Here is a 16566-nt window from a genome sequence, read left to right as displayed (position 1 = left end):
TAGAAAACCCCACCGTCTCAGCCCAAAACCTCCTTAAGCTGATAAGCAACTTCAGCAAAGTCTCAGGATATAAAATCAGTGTGCAAAAATCACAAGCATTCCTATATACCAATAATAGACAAGCAGAGAGCCAAATCATGAGTGAACTCCCATTCAAAATTGCTACAAAGAGAATAAAATACCTAGGAATACAACTTACAAGAGACATAAGGACCTCTTCAAGGAGAACTACAAACCACTGCTCAAGGAAATAATAAAGGACACAAACAAATAGAAAAAATTCCATGCTCATAGGAAGAATAAATATTGTGAAAATGGCCATATTGCCCAAAGTAATTGATAGATTCAATGCTATTCCCATCAAGCTACCATTGACTTTCTTCATAGAATTAGAAAAAAACTACTTTAAATTTCATATGGAACCAAAAAAGAGCCCGTATAGCCAAGACAATCCTAAGCAAAAAGAACAAAGTTGGAGGCATCACGTTACCTGACTACAAAGTGTACCACAAGGCTACAGTAACTACAGTGCTAGTACCAAAACAGATATATAGACCAATGAAAGAGAACGGAGACCTTGGCCAGGCACGGTGGCTCATGCCTGTAATCCCAGCACTTTGGGAGGCTGAGGCAGGCGGATCACGAGGTGATGAGTTCGAGACAAGCCTGACCAACATGGTGAAACCCCATCTCTACTAAAAATACAAAAATTAGCCAGGTGCGGTGGTATGTGCCTGTAATCCCAGCTACTCAGGAGGCTGAGGCAGGAGAATTGCTTGAACCAGGGAGGCGGAGGTTGCAGTGAGCCGAGATCGTGCCACTGCACTCCAGCCTGGGTGACAGAGCGAGATCTCATCTCAAAAGAAAAACAAAAAACAAAAAAAAAACAGAACAGAGACCTCAGAAATAATACCACATGTCTACAACCACCTGATCTTCAACAAACCTGACAAAAACAAGCAATGGAGAAAGGATTACCTATTTAATTAATAGTGCTGGGAAAACTGGCTAGCCATATACAGAAAACAAAAACTGGACCCCTTCTTTACACCTTATACAAAAATTAACTCAAGATGGATTAAACACTTAAATGTAAAACCTAAAACCATAAAAACCCTAGACGAAAATCTAGGCAATACCATTCAGGACATAGGCATGGGCAAAGACTTCATGACTAAAACACCAAAAGCAATTGCAACAAAAGCCAAAATTGACAAATGGGATCTAATTAAACTAAAGAGATACTGCACACCAAAAGAAACTATCATCAGAGTGAACAGGCAACCTACAGAATGGGAGAAATTTTTTGCAATCTATCCATCTGACAAAGATCTAATATCCTGAGTCTACAACTTAAACAAATTTACAAGAAAAAAACAGCCCCATCAAAAAGTGGGCGAAGGGTATTAACAGACGCTTCTCAAAAGAAGACATTTATGTGCCCAGCAAACATATGAAAAAAAGCTTATCATCACTGGTCATTAGAGAAATGCAAATCAAAACCGCAATGGATACCATCTCATGCCAGTTAGAATGACGATCATTAAAAAGTCAGGAAACAACAGATGCTGGTGAGCCTGTGGAGAAATAGGAATGCTTTTACACTGTTGGTGGGAGTGTGAATTAGTTCAACCACTGTGGAAGATAGTGTGGCGATTCTTCAAGGATCTAGAACCAGAAATATCATTTGACCCAGCAATCCCATTACTGGGTATATACCCAAAGGAGTATAAATCATTCTACTATAAAGACACATCCACACATATGTTTATTGGAGCACTATTTACAATAGCAAAGACTTAGAGCCAACCCAAATGCCCATAAATGATGGACTGAATAAAGAAAATGTGGCACATATACACCATGGAATACTATGCAGTCATAAAAAAGAATGAGTTTATGTCCTTTGCAGGGACATGGATGAAGCTGGAAGCCATCATTCTCAGCTAAAAAACACAGGAACAGAAAACCAGACACCACGTGTTCTCACTCATAAGTGAGAGTTGAACAGTGAGAACACATGGACACAGGGAGGGGAACAACACACACCGGGGCCTATTGGCGGGGGTGGGGAGCAAGGGGAGGGAGAGTATTAGGACAAATACCTAATGCATGTAGGGCTTAAAACCTAGATGATGGGTTGATAGGTGCAGCAAACCACCATGGCACATGTATACCTATGTAACAAACCTGCACGTTCTGCACATGTGTCCCAGAACTTAAAGTAAAATTTAAAAAAAAATTAACATGTAAAAATCCATCAATTTAATGTGCTGTATTTTGTAGAATGACAAAAACCATATGATCATCTCAATAGACACACAAAAATATTAACAAAATCCAACACTCTTGTGATAAAAAAAACACTGAGCAAATTAGAAATAAAATTTTCTCAACCTGATAAAATTCATCTATTAAACCCCACAGCTAACATTATACATAATGGTAAAAGACTGGATGCTCCCCCTTAAGATCAAGTACAGTCCAAAGATGTCTGATTTCATTACTTATATTCAACATTGTATTGGAGTTCTAGCCAAGGAATTTAGGTAAGAAAAATAAACTAAACTCATCCAGATTAGATAAGAAGAAGTAAACCTATCCCCTTCATGGATGACATGAAATACTGTATATAGAAAATTATAAGAAATCCACAAAAAGGAAACTGTTAGAACGAGTAAACATGTTCAGCAACGTTTCAGGTTACAAAATCAGTATACAAAAATCAATTGCATTTCTATATACTATCAATGAAAAATATAAAATCAAAATCTAAACAATTCCACTTATAATAGCAGCAAAACAATTAATATTCTTAGGAGTAAATATAACAAAGAATTACAGGACTGGAACATTGAAAAATACACAACACTGTTACAAAGTAAAGAAGACCTGAACAAATGGAAAAACATTCTACATTCATGGATCAGAAGACTTAATATTGTTTTTGTTTTTTTGAGACAGAATCTCGCCCTGTTGCCCAGGCTAGAGTGCAATGGTGCGATCTTGGCTCACTGCAACCTCTGCCTCCCGGGTTCAAATGATTCTCCTGCCTCAGCCTCCTGAGTAGCTGGGATTACAGGCACATGCCACCATGCCCAGTTTATTATTATTTTTTTTTTTAGTAGAGACGGGGTTTTACCAGGTTGGCCAGGCTGGTCTCGAACTTCTGAGCTCGTGATCCACCCGCCTCGGCCTCCCAAAGTGCTGGGATTACAGGCGTGAGCCAGAAGACTTAATATTGTTAAGATGACAGTATTCTCCAAGCTGATTTACAGCTTCAATGTAATCTCTATAAAAATCCCAGTTCCCTCTTTTGCAGATAGTGACAGTTCAACTTAAAATTCATATGGAAATGTAAGGAACACAGAAGAGCCAAAAATCCTGAAAAAGAAGACCAAAGTTGAAAGACACAAACTTCCTGATTTCAAAACTTACTACAATGCTACAGTAATCAAGACAATTGGTACTGGCATAATGATGTAATCACAGGACCAGTTCTAACTGGCCCTACTCTGATGATAATAGTATATCAAGTTATTTTACAGGCACAAAGCCAAAAAGTTGTAAGTCATGCTGCCGAAGCAATGCAGAAAAGAAGACCTCAACCTTGAATAACACCCAGAAGAAAAATTCCTCTCCTGCCCCACCACAGAAGCAAATGGTCAAGACATGACTGGAACCTGAGGGCCCAAACATTTTTAAAAGCAAGAAACCTGAGCCCAGGCATGTCCAGTGTTAAGACCCTTACCATACCTTACCATAAGTGGTCTTGTTTAAAGTACTTCCAGTTGAAACCTGCCCTACCAGTGCTTCTGCATACCAGCTTGCCCTCCCTAACACATAAAACTTGTCCCAGATCCCAGATAGGGAGACAGATTTGAGCTTTGCATCCTGTTTCCTTGCAAGTCAACCTCACGATAAAGCTTTTGCTTTTCTCAAAAACTAGTTCCATAATATTGGCTTCTCTATCTGTCAGGCAGCAAGCACATTGCTCAGTAACAATGATAGAAATATAGATCAATGGAATAAAGAGTCCAGAAATAAAGTCTTACAGTTACCATCAATTAATTTTAGACAAGAGTGCCAAGGCCATTCAATGGGAAAAAAAAAACCACTTTTCAACAAATGGTGCAGGGACAACAAGATATCCACATGCAAAAGAATAAATTAGGACCCATACTTTACACCATATACAAAAATTGACTCAAAATGAATGAAAGACCTAAATATAAAAGGTAAAATTAGAAAATTCTTAGAGGCAAACATAGAATAAAAAATTGTCATAACCTTGGATTAGGCAATTATTTCTTAAATATGATACCAAAAGCACAGCAACGAAAGAAAAAATACATAAATTACACTTTATCAAAATTAAAATCCTACGTTCTTTAAAGGACGCCATCAAGAAAGTGAAAATAAAATTCACAGAATGGATTAAAATATTTTCAAATATTATTTCTGTTTCAGGACTTGCATCCAGACTAGTAAAAAGCTCTTATAATTCAATGATAAATGGATAACCCAATTAACAAATGGGCCAATAATTTTATACACATTTTTTCATAAGAGATATAAAAATGGCTAATAAACACATATAAAAATGCTCAACATCATTAGTCACTAGGGAAGTAGAAATCAAAACCAAGAGATACCACTCACCACTCACTAGGATTGGGCTAGGGGTTGAATTATGTCTCATTTGAAACTCACATAATGAAGTCCTCAGCCCAGTACCTTAAAATGTGACCATTTAAAAATAGAACAGTTGCAGGTGTAATTAATTAATTAATGCAAGGGTGGCATCCAACAATCATGTTTTAATAAGCCCTCCAGGCAATTCTGATGCAAGTTTAGGTTTGAGAATCATTGGGATATACAAGAAAATGTGAAGAGTTCAACAGCGGTTTCTTTCCAATATCTGTGCACCATATTTCCACTTCATCCACACTTGCCTTTGAAAGCTATGCCAGGAAACCATTATCAACCTGGTTTTCTCCGTACATTATATATTTAAGGGAAAAAAAGCTTATTACATTATGTACTTCAATGTCAATGAAAATTTATGGGGCACCATTTTAGATAGTTTAGAGAAAAGAGATTTGGCAGCGATTTTCCTTTAGGGGATCTTGTTTCAATTCTATTAATTAATGCAGTGGCCTTCTTGGGAACTTCCTGTTCCCATACTCCAACTCCCTTGTAAAACTCTTCTACATCTTTCCTTAGCAGCATCTTTGCAGACAAAGATGGAAGAATAAGATAATTTTCCACTACAAAAGATCTGGCAGGAAAGAGAAATTCATGTGCACTGAGCACCTACATGTACCAGATGCTTTCATAAGTGTGTTTATATATAATCACCAAAAATTTTATTGAGTCCCACAGAGAATGAAAACACCTCCAGAATTATTTTTATTCTTCTTGGGTATATATATCCTACTTCAAGAAACATTACCTCAGTATTCAAGAAAGTCCAGGTTACAAATTTAACAGAATTCCTTGTTTAGACGGAGCAGAGCTATAGAACATTAGAGTTGAAACAGACCTAGGAGGAGTTTGTAACTTAACTCTCTGCCCTTTCTACATCTTATGAATCTGAGCTTTCAGTGTGCCCTACAAATTAGAGAAAATGAGTAGAGGCAATGAGAAATCTGGGGGCAGGTTTTATGAAACTATTTATTTTATCCTTAAAGCCAAACACCTCACCTTGGTTGTGCGAGTCAATTTTTTTGTTGGTTTAGATGTATATGTTGACATAAAAAGGGATTGGGACTGCAGTAGACAGGGATGGGGGCATATCTTTCCGACTAAAGAAGGAGCAGAGAAGGACTGAGTCATTTCTGGAAGTTCAATAATATTTTTTTCAAAGATTCTGCTGTTCCAAAATTGGAAGTCTTCGTCAGGAGACGTCTAGGGGTGCCTGCAGTTGGGACAGGGAGACAGTGTCATGGCAATTACTAGCTCAGCAGCCGTTCCTGAGAGCTCATTCTGTGCCTGTGATTTGCTCCTTCCTAAACCAGAAGTGCTGTTGGAAGTCAGAGGTTCTCAGCCCTGGCCATACTTCAAGGTCACCTGAAGAGCTTTGGAAAAGCTGCAGTGCCTGCTTTCAGACCCACCAAGTGAGAATGGGGAAAATGGAAGACCCCAGAACCAAGAATTTCTAAAAAGGTCTCCCAAGCGATTCTAATGGTCAACCAGGGGTGATGAGAAGTAACCTAACGAAACCCCTTCATTTCGCAAATGAGAAAAAGGAAGTTTATAAAGGAAATGTGACTAGCCCGAGGTCACACCGCTGTTAAATGTTAGACCAGCAGTTATTCAACTAGTTTTCCCCAGCACTTAAACTCAGGCAGAACCAGAACCTGCAAGTGTCTCCTGATTCCCTCCACCACCTCCCTCCGCTGCTACTGCCTTACTTCACTTTCATTTCTTACCACCAGTTAGCCAACAATCAGCAATGACTAATCATTGTACTAATTATAACAACCACAACAATTAGCATTTACCAAGTGCTTTCTTCACGCAGCCATCTGGCTAAGTGTTTTACAGGCATCTCATTGGATCCTCATTCACACATACCTATTATCTCCAGTTTACCTATAAACTCAGAAGACCAAGTAACTTGCCCAACACTCCACAACTAGAATATCCCAGCCAGAATTTGCATCTTGTCCTGTCCAAGTCCAGACCACATACTCCTGGACACTTCATCAGACAGCCTCCCAAGAGGCCATCCCAAACATTGCTTCCAAGAACAGAGGGCGAGCCCTCTACAATATTTTTAGAGAAAGAAAAGCTTTTCTTAAATAGCTCTTTTTCCAGAGCCACCTACTCAGCCACCATGATGGAACCAAATAGTTACCGTAGGGACCAGGCAAGGCTAATGCAATCAAGCAAACAAATCTGAAAGTAATTCATAACATCATTTTGAACTGTTCAACTATAATTCCTTCATCCTAAGACCTTAAAACCAGGGCATCTTCAATGCTTTTCTGTCCAAAAAACACTAGGAGAAATCACCCCACACTGATCAATCCATGTTGTAAGAATAGCTATCCCCAGACTAGTATAGAGTGGTTTTGTGACCTTCTATTCTCCTTCTTATAGTCTCAATTTTTCTGCGATAAGCATAAATTACAATGGGGGTCATAACAAAACTTTGATTTTCTTGTTAAATTGCCTGGGCAACTATACCAAATGTTGGAGGATCTTGGAGGGTCTTAGGAAATGGAAACATCTCAGGTCCAAGCACCCTTGGTGGTCACCTGTTATTTTTGTGCCTCTCCCAGTTCTCTTGGCCACAATGTATCCTTTCGCATCCCTCATCCAGATAAAGACCACACTGTGTAACAGGTAAGACAGTGTTGGTGCCCCAGACCCACGTGCTGAGGTCTAATGATGTGAAACGTGGGGTGAGGCGGGAGGCTAGGACTACAGACTTCTTCCAATAGAGCTTTCTCCCCAAACACTTCCTTGCATCCTTAAGCAAAATTGGATACCTAATCACAAGAATCACAGAACACACCCAGAATCACGCTACGAATAATGTCAGGGAGACAGGTAATAAAGAGTCTCAAGCAAAGCAAGGAGAGAATGGCACAACCTGCAAAGCCCCACTGGTCCTGCCTTCCTTCCTGCATGAGACATATGCTTTCAGGCCCAGAAGAATGAATAAAGTCACTAAGTGAGGTTTCATGGGGTTCCTTACACAGTCAAAGGGGTCTAAGGGATGAGGTCTCCAATGTATTCCATAGAGAATTGTACAGCTTACATGATCTTCCAGGGAATCATGCCTCACGGATTCTGAATTTAGTTTTCAGAAATAATCCTTTAATCAAGGACATCCTGCTAAGGGTATTCTAGAGATGGATCTCTTTGTTTTAGCAAATATTTTCAGTCTGTCTGCCTAGAGATCCAATAGAAAAGGAGATCAGACCAGCTCATCTGCCTTCCTCTGGTTCCCTCAAGAGCACTCCTCTCCTCAAATTGAGTAAAGTGATCCCAGTCTAGCTGCTTTAGCTCCTTCCTTCTGGGACCTCACATGCACAGGCTGTATTGTATGTGGAGATGTTGGTAATGACAAAGCAGTGCAGCCCCCCTGACACTCAGGAGCTGGCCTGGCCCCCACAGTTGGGCCTTAGTGTTCTTCAGCTGAGCATAATCAACTCCATGGGACACCAGTATCAGACAAGGCCACTGTGTACATGGCCTATCACCATGACAGACCATGATGTGAACACAAGCAAAAATAGCATCCAAACCATAAAGTAATAGCCAAACATCCTTTTATCATAGCTGATAGGAGTGACTGCCACTTCTTTACTTATTACAGCTTCAGCCTTCTCATTCTTCCAGCCCAGTAGAGGAAATTTATTTAAACATCCTACCACAGACTTACTACCATCCCACTACTTCCTGGCAGCATCCAGGAAAAGCCAGCCTCCTTGAACCTTTCCCCCAAATCTCCTAAAACAAGCCCACATCCTCAGTAAGTCCTTTCTAACGTCATCGGATAAAACCTGCCCCACCCTCATGGGTCTCTATGCTGAGTGTCCTCCCTTCTTGCAGAGAGCAACAAACCCACCTTTTTCAATTACAGTGTGTTCCCGGTGGTCTTAGGTTGTGGGGGCATTGACAATAACAAACAATCTTGAAGGGGATATTAAAGAATCAAAGGGATTATGACAATTGGACTGCCATAATCAGTGTTTATGCTTGGCCAAAGCTCTGTGATCAGCTTCTGAACAAGACAACTAACCCACTGATGAAAGTTTACCTAGAAGGCTGGAGAAGCCTCCATCTGTTAGCAGTTTTCTGCTCACCTCCGCAAACGGTGACCTGAGGCTCAATACAGCATAGGATGGGCACGAATGTCAAGATTCAAGGTCAATGGCATGTTTTCCCCTTTCCTACCATTCTGCTCCTGCCGATAGATCCCAGACCTCTCACTCACCCTATCGCCCTGTGCATCATCCCGTCGAGTTCACCTCCCACCACTTTCTTCCACCTTCTCTGACCTACCCAAGGTGGATTGACTCCAGGTGCTCAGAGGGAGGAGGCAGCACTACCAGGAGAAAGGGATAGTCATGATCACCAAAGAGCATTCACCACCTGCCACTGTGCCAAGTACCTGACATTTAAATCTCACACTAGTCCATGGGCGGGGTATTAGCATCATCCCTGTTTTAGAAATAAAGAGACTAAAGCTTTATCACCTTGTCCAAGTGGCAGAGCTGCCTCACATGCCAAACTGTGTTCTTTTTGCAAAGCAATGCTGCCTCCCACAGGAAATTTACAACCATGGCCCTACCCGCAGAATAGGATTGGTTCTAACAGAAATGAGGATCCGAGACCCCAAGAGGAGTTCTCATTTCCCTAGATGGTACAAAAGGATCAGGACCAGAATAGGGCACAGTTATTCCCCAGTGCTGGGGTAAAGTGAGTCAGATAAGAGGGCACGGGGCAGGAAGACATGAAAACACAGATATATTTGGTGGTTAAATCCAATTTGTCTGCTGTCAGCCTACTTCAGATGTCACAGCTCTGTGCTAGCACCTCTCTCTAAACCTATACTATTCTCACAAAGAGCAACTATGTTTCAAAGTCCCCATCAATTAAGCAATATCACCTTCATAATGTGTCCCTCTCCAGGAAAACTCTCACCCCCTAAATCCTCTTGCCTAAAAGCACTTAGATCTTGCAGGGTAATTACACTCGTCCTTTAAATTTTACAGCTGTCAGTTCCCATAGGGCAGGCTGTCTGGGCTCAAAGAAAACAAGCAGGTTAACTCAGCTCTTAATTCTCAAATTTGAGGCTACCAGAACCTGTGTTGAAGGTAAAGACTGCCACCTTGTGGGAGAAGTGAGTGACTGGTGAGAGCCACTGAGACAATTAGGATTATCTAAGTAGAATCTTAAAATCAGAAAACTCTTCAGACTGAAGGAAAGCTTAGAAATCATTAATTCATCAACCTAGCAAATATTTATTGCACACATACTAGGTGCTAGAAACACTTGTGAGCACTTAGGGTATATCAGTGAACAAAACACAGGTCTCTGTTCTTCTAGGAGTTTACATTTTACTGGAACAAAGACGGACAATAAACAATAAACATAATGAATATGTAAGTTATAAAGCATGCTGGAAATTTATAAGTTCTATGAGAAAAACACGTAAAATAGACTAGAATGAATGTCAAGAGTGAGGGTGGAGGAGGTGTTAGTGATATTAAATAGGGTGGCATTAAATACGGTGGACAGTTGACATTAAATAGGGTGGACATATTTGAGTAAAGAATTGAAGGAAGCGAGGGACTTAGCTCCACAAACATCCCAGGAACATTCTAGGCAGAAGGAATAAGCATCACAAGCCATATAAGAAAAAAGTTAACAAACTGGACCTTAACTAGATTTTTTTAAAACTTTGTTTTTTAAAAGTTTTTAAAAGTTTCCATTAAAGAAAATGGAAAGGTAAGTCATAAAATGAAAGAAAATATTTTTAGTACACATCTGAAAATGGACTTCTTTTCAGAATATATAAGCTTCCTACGAGTCAATAATAAGATCCAAAAAACTAATTTTTCTTATCACTTTTAAATGGCATGTAATTGCACATATTTATGGGGTGAAGGGTGACATTTCAATACGTGCATACAATGCATAACGATCGAATCTGGGTAATTGGCATATCCATTATCTCAAAGGTTTATCATTTCTTTGTGCTGGTAATGTACAAAATTTTCTCCTCTCAGTACTTGAAAATATACAATAAGTTATTGTTCACTATAGTCACCCTACAATGCTACAGAACACTAAAACTAAAACTTATTTCCTCTATCCATATATATAATTTTGTATTCATTGATCAATCTCTGTCTCCCTACCCTTCTCAGCTTCTAGTAACCACTATTCTACTCTCTACTTCTCTGAGATCAACTTTTTTAGCTCCCACATGTAAGTGAGAATATATGAAACTTGTCTTTCTGTGCCTGGCTTATATCACTTAACATAATGTCCTCCAGGCTCATCCATGTTGCCACCAATGATAGGATTTCATTCTCTTTTATGGCTGCATTCCATTGTCTATATATCCCACATTTTCTTTATCTCTTCATCTGTTGATAGACACTTCGGTGGATTCCATATCTTCATTATTATAAATGAAACTACAGTAAAGATAGGAGTGCAGGTATCTCTTCGACATATGATTTTATTTTCTTTGGCTATAGGTCCAGTAGTGAGATTACTGGATCATATGGTAGTTCTATTTTTAGCCTGTTAAGGAACTTCCACACTGCTTTCCATAATAGCTATACTAATTTACATTCCTACCAACAATGTGTGAGAATTTTCTTTGTCGCTTATACACTGTTGGTGGGAATGTAAATTAGTTCAACCACTGTGAATATCACTTTGGAGATTTCTTAAAGAACTATTAATAAAAACTGAATTACCATTCAACCCAGCAATCCCACTACTGGGTATATGCCCAAAGGAAAATAAATTGTTCTACCAAAAAAAAGACATGCACTTATATGTTCATTACAGCACTATTCACAGTAGCAAAGACATGGAATCAACCTAGATGCCCAATAATGGCAGATTGGATAAAGAAAATGTGGTGGTACGTATACACCATGGAATACCATGCAGCCACAAAAAGAAGAATGAAATCATGTCTTTTGCAGCAACATGAATGCAGCTGGAGGCCATTATCCTAAACAAGTTAACGCAGAAACAGAAAACCAAATACTACGTTTCTCACTTATAAGTGGGAGCTAAACATTGGGTACGCATGGACATAAAAATAGGAATGCTAGGCACTGGGGAGTATAAGAGGAGGGAGGGAAGGAGGAAGGAAGGGTTGCAAAACCACGTATTGGGTACTATGCTCACCACCTGGGAGATGGGTTCAATCATATTCTGAAACCTCAACATCATGCAATACACCTGCACACGTAACCCCTGAATCTAAAGTAAAAGCTGAAATGTTTTAAGTTTCCTTTTATCTGCATTCTTGCTAGCTTTGTTATTTTTTCTTCTTTTTGATAATAGCCATTCTAGCTGGCGTGAGATAATATCTCACTGTGATTTTGATTTGCATTTCCCTAATCATTAGTCACATAGAGCACTGTTTCAAATACTTAGTGGCCATTTTATGTCTTCTTTTGAGAAACGTCTGTTCAGATCAATTGCCGATTTTAAAAATCAGATTATTTGGCTTTTTGCTGTTAAGTTCCTTGTATATTCTAGATATTAATTCCTTGTCAGAGAAACCGTTTGCAAATATTTTATCCCATTCTGTAGTTTGTCACATGACTCTGTTGATTGTTTACTTTGCTGCACAGAAATGTTTAGTTTGATGTAATCCCATTAGTCTATTTTTGCCTTTGTTGACTGTGTTTTGGAGGTCTTATCCATAAAATCTTTGCTCAGAACATTTTCCTTATGTTTTCTCTTAGTAGTTTCATAATTTGAGGTCTTACACTTAAGTCTTTGATTCGTTTTGAGTTACTTTTTTATATTATGATAGATGGGGCTCTAGTTTCATTCTTCTGCATATGAATATCCAGTTTCCCCAGCAATATTTATTGAAAAAGGTGTCCTTTCTTCAGTTTATGTTCTTAGTGCTGTTGCAGAAAATCAATAGGCCATAAATATGTGAATTTATTTCTGGGTTCTCTATTCTGTTCCATTGATTTATGTGTTGCTTTAATGCCAATACAATGCTGTTTTACTATAGTATTATAGTATATTTTAAAGTAAAGTAGTGTGATCCCTCCAGTTCTTTTTGCTCAGAATTGCTTTGGCTTGGCTAGGAGCAGAGGCTCATGCCTGTAATACCAGCACTTTGGGAGGCTGAGGCAGGTGGATCACTTGAGGTCAGGAGTTTGAGACCAGCCTGGCCAACATGGTGAAACCCTATCTCTACTAAAAATAGGGCATGGTAGTGCATGTCTGTAATTCTAGCTACTGAGGTGGCTGAAGCAGGAGAATTGCTTGAACCCAGGAGGGAGAGATTGCAGTGAGCTGAGATCATGCAACTGCACTCCAACCTGGGTGACAGAGGGAGACTGTCTCAAAAATAAAATGAAATGAAGTGAAATAAAATAAAATAAAATAAAACAAACAATTGCTTTGGCTATTTGGGGTCTTTTATGGCTCCTAACAAATTTAAGAATCTTTTTTTCCATTTCTGTGAAAAATGCCATTGAAAATTCGATAGAGATTGCACTGAATCTGTAGATTCCTTTGGGTAGTATGGAATCTTAAGAATATTAATTTTTCCAATCCATGAACATGGGATATCTATCCAATTTTTTATGTCCTCTTCAATTTCTTTTATTAGTGTTCTGTAGTCTTTATTCTAGAGATCTTTCATCTCTTTGGTTAAATTTACTCCTAGGTGGAGGTTTTTTTTGGGGGTCGCTATTGTAAGTGGGGTTCCTTTTACAGATAGTTTATTATTGGTGTATAGAAATGCTACTGATTTTTGTATGTTGATTTTGTATCTCACAACTTTACTGAATTTGTATATCAATTCTAAGAGTTTTTTGGTGGAGTCTTTAGATTTTTCTATAGGTAAGAGGATGTCATCTGCAAACATGGTCAATTTGACTTATTCCTTCCAAATTTGGATGTCTTTTATTTCTTTCTGTTGCCTAATTGCTCTGGCTAGAACTTCCAGTACTACGTGGAATAAGAGTAGTGAGGGTAAGCATCCTTATCTTGTTCCAGTTTTTAGAGAAAAACTTCCAACATTTCCCTGTTTGGTAAAATATTAGCTGTGGATTTGTCATATATGGCCTTTATTAAGATGAAGTGTGTTCCTTCTTCTAAACCTAATTGCTTGAGAGTTTTTATCATGGAGGGATGTTGAATTTTATCAACTGTTTTTCTGCATCTATTGTGGTGATCATATGATTTTTGTCCTTCATTCTGTTGATGGGATGTATTATGTTTATTGATTTGCGTATGTTGAACCACTCTTGCATCCCTGGAATGAATCCCACCTGGTTTTAGTAAATAATCTTATTAATGTGCTGTTGGATTCAGTTTGCTAGTATTTTGTTGAGGAACTTTCCATTTATGTTCATCAGGGATACTGGCCTGCAATATTCTTTTTTTGTTGTTGTATCCTTGTCTGGTTTTGTATCAGGTTAATTCTGGCCTTATAGAATGAGTTTGGAAGAATTCTCTTCCCTTCAATTTTTTGGAATAGTTTGAGAAGAATTGGTAGTTATTTTTTAAAGTTTGGTAGAATCCAGCAGTAAAGCCATCCAGTCCTGAGCTTTTTTTTTTAATTGGGAAACTTTTTATTGTTGTTTAATAAAAATTATTATTGAGGTTCCTCAATAATTGTTATTGGTCTATTTGGATTTTGTATCTCATCCTGGTTCAATCTTGGTAGGTTGTAGGTGCCCAGAAATTTATCCATCTCCTCTGGGCTTTCCAATTTATTGGTGTTCATAATAGTCTCTTACGATCCTTTATATTTTTGTGGTATCAATTGTAACATCTCCTTTTTCATTTATTTGGTTCTTCCCTCTTTTTTCTTAGTTAGTCTAGGTAATGCTTAGTCAATTTTTTTTAAAAAACAACTTTTCATTTTGTTGATCTTTTGTATTACTTTTCCAACCTATTTCATTTATTTCTGTTCTGATCTTTATTATTTACTTCCTTCCACTAATTTGGAGTTTGGGGGTTTTGTTGTTGTTGTTTTGCTTTTATAGTTTCCTGAGGTTCACTGTTAAGTTGTTTTAAATCTTTCTACTTTTTTGATGTAGGCAACCATTACTATGAACTTTCCTCCTAGTACTGCTTTTACTGTATTCCATAGATTTTGGTATGTTGTGTATCAATTTTTATTTGTTAGACATGTTTTCATCATTTTCAGTAAGTTTTTTTATTTTTCTTAATTTCTTCATTGACCCATTGGTCATTCTGGAGTATGTTGCTTAATTTCCAAGTATTTGTACAAAACAAAAACCCTAATTTTTAAAGATGGGCAAAAGATTTGAACACATACTTCAAAAAGCCTATGAGATGATCCTCAGCATCATTAGTCATGGGGGAAATGCAAACTATAACCACCATAAAATAACATTATAAATTTTTAGATGGCTAAAATTTAAAAGTCTGACAATACCAAATGTTAACAAGGACGTAGAACAACTAGAATATTCACACACTGATGCTACACATGTAAAACTATACAATTGCCTTATAAAACAGTTTGGTGGTTTCTCAAAAAGCTAATCAACTTATGTACCATATGGCTCAGCTATTCTATTTCTGGGTGTTCACTCAAGAGAAATAAAACAGTATGTGTAAGAATTAAAGAAAGAGGAAAAAAAACACGAAAGGTGGCTTGCCAGTTAAGACAGGTTTATTTTAGAGAAAACGAACCTGTGAGGAGCTTTTGGCTGAGCTAGGTCAACAGCACACTCTCTTACAGACTAAGAGTTTTTAAGGATTTAGGATAGGAGAGTTTATTAGAGGCTTGGATTGCTTTTGTGTTTTTTGTTGTGCTTATTTTGGAGGGAGAGTTGTGTGTCTGTTTTTATACATTTTTCTGCAGCTGCAGGCATACCCCCCGAGTCTGCTTTTAGCTTCCCTATTTTAGTGCACCTGAAGGGAAAATAATGTGTTTATTAACGCCCACTGTTTTACTGGGGCCCACTGTATGAGGGTGAAGTGTGGCAGTTACCCAAGAGACTTTTCTCCCTCCTCCCTCTGTGCCTGAGCTGTTTTATCTGTGGTTTACTGTTTGCTCTTTCTGGCTACTTGTAGTTAGAAGAGAAGTGATTTCCCTGAGATGCATGAGGCTAAAAATGGAGCTGGAACTTAAAGTGGCAGTGTTTGTCCAAGAGGACTGTGCTCCTGCTCTGTCAGTATGTCCATACAATAACTTGTACACGAATGTTGATAGAACCTATATTCATTGTATCCAAAAAGTGACTACAAGCCAAATGTCTATCAATAGATAAATAAACAAATTGTGATATATACACACAGTAGACCCAATAATAAAAAGGAACAAGCTATTAGTACATACAACATGGATGAATCACAAAAACATCATGACAAAGACATACAACTCAGACACAAAAGAGTAAATGATATGTATTCCATTTATATAAACTTCTTAAAAATGTAAATTTATCTCCCGTAACAGAAAGCAGACATGTTCTATTGGATATCAAAGCATTAGTAATTTAAACAACGTGGCAGTGGTATAGCGACAAACAGACCATAAAACAGATTGGAGAGTCCAGAAATAAACTGACATACATAAAGAAACACAAGATGCAACAGAAGTGGCATCAGAAAACCCTCGATAAAGGATGGATTATTTGATAAACAGCACTTACACAACTGACTATCCATCTGGGGAAAAATGAAATGGGCTTCCTAATTTCACCACACACAAAGATAAATTCCAAGTGGATCAAAGATCTAACTATGAAAAGCAAAAGTTTAACATTTTTAGAATATTTATAACCCTTTTGTGATCTCACATTAAAGAAATCAGTTCTTAAATAAGATACAAAAGGCACAACCCTA

The 16566-nt window shown here is 38.2% G+C and overlaps 1 protein-coding gene across 1 annotated transcript in view; it reads right to left on the bottom strand.

Annotated features, from left to right (window-relative positions):
* Positions 1–16566, bottom strand: part of CD38 (CD38 molecule) — a 66493-nt gene that overhangs the window by 31489 nt on the left and 18438 nt on the right. The gene's annotated exons all lie outside the window — the stretch shown is intronic.

Source organism: Pan troglodytes, chromosome 3 (genome assembly GCF_028858775.2).
Source record: "Pan troglodytes isolate AG18354 chromosome 3, NHGRI_mPanTro3-v2.0_pri, whole genome shotgun sequence".
Taxonomy (NCBI): domain Eukaryota; kingdom Metazoa; phylum Chordata; class Mammalia; order Primates; family Hominidae; genus Pan; species Pan troglodytes.
This window is presented reverse-complemented; position numbering and strand designations above follow the sequence as displayed.